This window comes from Polypterus senegalus, chromosome 10 (genome assembly GCF_016835505.1).
Source record: "Polypterus senegalus isolate Bchr_013 chromosome 10, ASM1683550v1, whole genome shotgun sequence".
Taxonomy (NCBI): Eukaryota; Metazoa; Chordata; class Cladistia; order Polypteriformes; family Polypteridae; genus Polypterus; species Polypterus senegalus.
Window position 1 is genome coordinate 8,780,752 of NC_053163.1, and position 5,743 is coordinate 8,786,494.

The window sequence follows — 5,743 nt, forward strand, 5'->3', positions numbered from 1 at the left end:
ATGCTTACATTTAAAATCCGCGATAGAGTGAAGCCGCGAAAGTCGAAGCGCGATATAGCGAGGGATTACTGTATATAAATGTGTTTTAGTGTAATTTTAGTGATATAGCCAGAGAAAATGGTACAGAAAAATATACCTATGCCCTGATGCCGAATTTTTTAGCAAGCAAAACTTGTGAAAACAAAAGAACAGTTGTCCAGTGTCATTAGTACCATTGTTAAAATGTCCATACCACTAACTTGCAGTTATGCTATTACATGAAGATACTAAATAAAAATGTTGCACAACATCTTGTCTGCCTTCTGTTTTCTTAGAAGCTTAGTCAGTTCGCAGCAGTTTTCATCTCTTATATTGAAATCAACAACTGGATGATTACCTCATGATGTCCAGAATCAAATCTGCCCACTCACAGCACCAGAGTTCACATCCATTGTCCACCTTCCATCAGAGTTTGCATTCTTGAAGAGATTGCGACTGTCCACATTTTATGAAACTGTTCATGTTAAAATTATGTTTTTTTTAGATATTTCTAAAACATTAAGCTTGTCAACTGTTGCTGTTCCTTTTCCACTCTTTTTTCTGTTTGTATCAACTGAAACTTTGACCAAGCTACTGTTTTCAGGAGCATTCACATATAATGCAAAGAGCACCTATTGTAGTAGCCAATTCTGTCTGTTCTGTTTGGTTGACATCTGTTGAGACAGTTTAACTTTCAGATAAATGAGCAGATAGTGCTGTACAAAGTTTTGAACTTGGAAAATCTTCTCTGAAAAGTATTGGCAAAACTGCAAATCTGTCTCCCTTAAAACAGAGTGTGATTTCTGTGTGATTTCAACTACAAATTAACTTACTGTTTCAATGTCACATTGGCAGGAATTACAGTAACTTGTACATTTTGTATATTTTCCTCTATATCTTACTTTTCAGCTTCTCTGATCCCTGGTACAGAAACATACAGCAGTACCTTCCCCTGCTGCTTTGGGTAAGTTAGCCATAAAACTAAAAAAAAAGTCACTTCTCACGAAGAGGAAAGCAATTAGCAGAGATAAGAACCACCATTATCAACCTGCAGCTAAAATGTGTTTGAGCAAGTGAATTACACAAGAACGGTGCAGCTCCCCGAAGTGATATAAACACAGAATGTAGCTGAAGAGCGGGCAGAAGATCTGGAGAGCTGGGTATGCAAAAAGGACTGCGCTGCTGTATACAGTTGCTACGGTGCACAAATAAGTGCTTGTGCTACAAGTAACAAGGGCAGGGCAGGATTGCAGTTTTCTTTGTGGCAAAATGTATAACTGACTGAGCACACTTTACAGTTTACCCAGACCTGAAGAGCCACTTCAGACTGCAATTAAAACCTTTAAGATATTTGACATCTTATATATTGCCGTTACACCGTAAATTAGCTTCTTTCCAAGTTCTCAGTTATTTATATTATTTTAATGACACACTGGCTTTTAACTAATATTAATCATTTAGATGGGGAACTTACTTTAGTTTAGCTGCGTATTCTCTTTTTATATGGTAAAACCGATAGTGATTTTAAGCTAGTATTGTACATTTTGTATTAAGTTATTTTTCTTTTGGTAATTAGTGGGTACTGCTCTGTTGGGTATACTTCTAAAAATGTCATGGTTAGGTAAATTGAACTTCAGTTAGTCTCAGACCCACCATCTCTAACACACATCAATTGATGCCATTTTCACATCACTTGAATTGGTAGCTTCTGTCTGTGACAGTACTACGGCCATGTGGTGCGGTTACCTGAGAATGATCCCTCATTGTTGAGGGCTCAAGTGGCTGGACCAGGCCAAGGGGACACCCGTGTAACACCTGGCTGCGGCAAATAGATGGTAATTTCTGGAGGATGGCACTTGACTGCGTGTCTGCCTGGGGGTTGCCAACCGGGGTCCTAAGCTGTTTTGTCATGTGATGGGCGCAGCAAAGTGTTGTGCCAATGCATGCTCCCCAACCTAACCTGACCTGACCTGACCTGTCTGTGAAAGCCTTTAATCCACCACAAATCTTTTTAGGATACGTTTTTAACTACATAACTTTGTCAGATGCTGTTAAAAAGCGGGTATTTAATGTGCTTTACTAACATATGTAACTACATTCTGTTATCACTGTGACAAAAGTATTTAGGGAACAAAAATGTGATAGCTGGCTCTTGGATGAAGTAATCAAAAAATTTGTGATACTCCTCTGACGGTCTGCACCTGAATGGTTGCTAACTCGTTTGGTGTTGTAACAACCTGTCCACATGCTTAGAGTCATGAAGAATCCATCGGTTACTGATGAAGCACCAGACCATTGTGATGGACAGCTGGGTTCCATGCCCAGCCGGGAAGCCCCTGGTATGTATGTTCCGGGGGAGCAACTTTGGACAGCTCAATACCTCCCCCGGGATGCTTGGTGGCAGCCTCTTGGGCCGACGATGATTCCCAAGCCTCCCACCTGGGTCCATGGGAGATGGAGTCTTCCACAGCCAGGTTGGGAGCTGGGATGGCTGCTTAGGGGGTGCTGCCGAGTCTCAAGAACCCGGCTGGACGAGTCATCAGCCCCACCCGGAGGTGCAATTGGGAGCAGGTGGTCAAACACCTGGAACACTTCTGGGTGGGCTATAAAATGGGCCAGCCTCCACCACTCAAGGGCCAGAATCGGGAGGAAGAGGACGAGGTTGTCTGAAAGGAGTGGTGGTACAAGGTGAAGAGTTGTTGCCATTGTGGTTACGTGCTTTTGGGACTGTGTTGGGCCTGTGGGACATGGGGAAGACGTGCCCCACGGTTGAAGACTAAAATAAAAAGTCTGTGTGTTTTACACGTGCCTCTGCGTCAGTCTGTGCCGGGTTGGGCGCTATATAGTGCATTTATCACACCATCTAACTTGAGACTTCAACATGTGGCATATAATACTTATGGATGCCCATGAGAGGGGTAGTTTGTGTAGGTCCACCACCTTTCGACTCTGCATCTTCTAAAGTGGACTTCTCCAGACATTTCTTTTCTTTAATATGCTTACTAGAATTTTTGCTTTTTTTCCTCTCTAATGACCATATCATGTTACCAGAACTTGGATGACCTTTTAGGTAACAACACAGATGTTAACACCATTGCTGTTTAAATTGCATGCTTGTGTTATGTTGTAAATGATGTATAGGAAAGTACTCTTCTGTTCTCATGTTATACCTGGAAATCAGTTGGAGTGCTCTGAGTCTGTGGTCTATGAAGGAGTCTGTTTAAGGATAAACTGAATGGGAAGGTCTGATTTTGTTCAAGCTGCTATCAAAACTTTACAGATACTTGCCATAATAAATGATAATAAGCTGTTTGTTCAGAACATTTCCTATTTTAAAGTCACTGACATTAACAGTTGACCCGGGGGAGGCCCCATGCATGTGATCTGCGGTTCAAACTCAAACACCTTCAAAGTCTCCATTCCAGTTGGAACTTTAAAAGCTGTTCATATTGACATCAGTCTGGAAGTTTTAAAAAAGAAGTGTCACATGAGCTCCAGCAAGGAAACTATGAAGTTTCTGTAGCACCAGCTCTTGATGATTTCCATGTTTGTTTTATTAAGACATACAACTCGCAACTTACATTACTAACTTTGATATGTGGATATGGACTGTGCTTACACTGATAATACCAGGTACTGTAAATGCTAAATAATTTTGTCTTATCTTGCTTTTCATTAACTTTGTGATTTTTTTTTTTTTTTGGTATACAGTTTATAAGCAAAATATTTTCCATTTACATTGAATTTGTACCATACATTATGTGTTGACTGGCAAGTCCACTTAGTAAGCATCTTCAGGGCTCAAAACAACAGGAACTGCCAGAATTGAGAGTGGGGAAATGTCAATGATAACGATTTGCTTTATCTTTACCCTTAATTTAGTGAAAGAAAATAGGAAAGACCAGTAATGTCACCTCCCATTCCACCACAGATGCGCCATCCCATCCACTCTTGATAAAATATGAGAATATGTGAAACCACAAGTCAGTGTTTATTCTTATACTCGCCTCTGAAGGTGATGGATTAATGCCCCTCCAGAAGTAACCTTTCAGCTGAAAAAGTCAAACTTATAATTGCTTTATTTCAACTGTCAATTAAATATGACACTTTGAGCACTTTATCTGTGTTGTCAGCAAAAAGCACATACATTTGAAAAAAAAACAGCATTTTTATATTTGTCATACTGTAAATGTAAACAAAAAAAAATATGAGAACAAATTGTACACCTTATTACAAAAAGCACCCCATACCATATGTATGACTTTTCCTTTGATTATTTTAACATCCTTAAAGTCATTCAATAAACAATAACCAAACAATAACCTATTTATGGCTCCCAGCATGACAGGAATGTTTACTGCTTATTACATCTGTGTACTAAATAGCCACTCTGTGTTATCACCCATCACACTGCATAGCAGTGTAGATTTAAACAATAACTTAGGACTTCTCTAGTACATTTAAACAAGGACTTAAAACAAATTCAGATTATTTGAGTTCTTTATTTTAATTACGCAGCTCCCACAGCACTAAAATTATGTACTCCTTTTCAAAGGATCAAAACAGAACCCATGGTACTATGGAGAGAAAACCGTTCTGTACCCTGAAGTTCTGCAAAGAAGCTGGCTATTTATCATTCTCATTAAAGGAGGCGGTGGCACAGTGGTGCAGTGGGTAGCACTGCTACCTTGGCAGTTAGGAGACCACGGTTCGCTTCCCGGGTCCTCCCTGCATGGAGTTTGCATGTTCTCCTTGTGTCTGTGTGGGTTTCCTCTCACAGTCCAAAGACATGCAGGTTAGGTGCATTGGTGGTCCTAAATTGTCCCTAGTGTGTGCTTGGTGTGTGGGTGTGCCCTGCGGTGGGCTGGTGCCCTGCCCGGGGTTTGTTTCCTGCCTTGCACCCTGTGTTGGCTGGGATTGGCTCCAGCAGACCCCAGTGACCCTGTGGATAGGATATATCTGGTTGGATAATGGATGGATGGATTACAGGAGGCATTCACTTAAATCATTCATCTTAAATCAGTCTTCACATGCCTATCAATAATCTTTCACTTAATTTTCAAATTATAATTTAAAATGCACATAATTTCCATACAATATAATCATGGTAAAAAATTGCCTGTCATTATCTAGACAAAGAATTTGCAAACAAGAATCTATTTTGAGGGGCAAAGGAATGTACTGACTCAGTCATGGTGGAGAGTGATTTTGGAGTAGCTTATCCTTATAGTACATCAAGCATAGTGGCTTACACCTTATTTTGTAGATAGATAGATAGATAGATAGATAGATAGATAGATAGATAGATAGATAGATAGATAGATAGAGATAAATGTCTCCTAGTTACAGTAGGCAGTATTCACATGATTTGGCTTTGTTGTGTACTTTTTTGTATTTTTGTATATACACTGATTTTTATCTTTGTAAATAATTTTTGTTCATAATATTAGAAACAAAAAAAAGACAAAAAAGAAAAACAGTACACCTTTTTACAAAAAGCACCCCATACCAAAAAAGCAAAACAAAGATGAAAACAATTATATAAAAACTAGTTAGAGGTTTCTGTTGTTGTTACTAAACTGTTTTAGTCAAATCCGACTGTTCTTGACCCAATGGACTTCAGCACACCAGGCCTTTCTACCTGAAACTGCATTTCTTACTTCCTTCAAGGTCATATGCATACTTTCAGTAATGTTGTTTATCTGTTTTCATTTTTGTGTTCCTC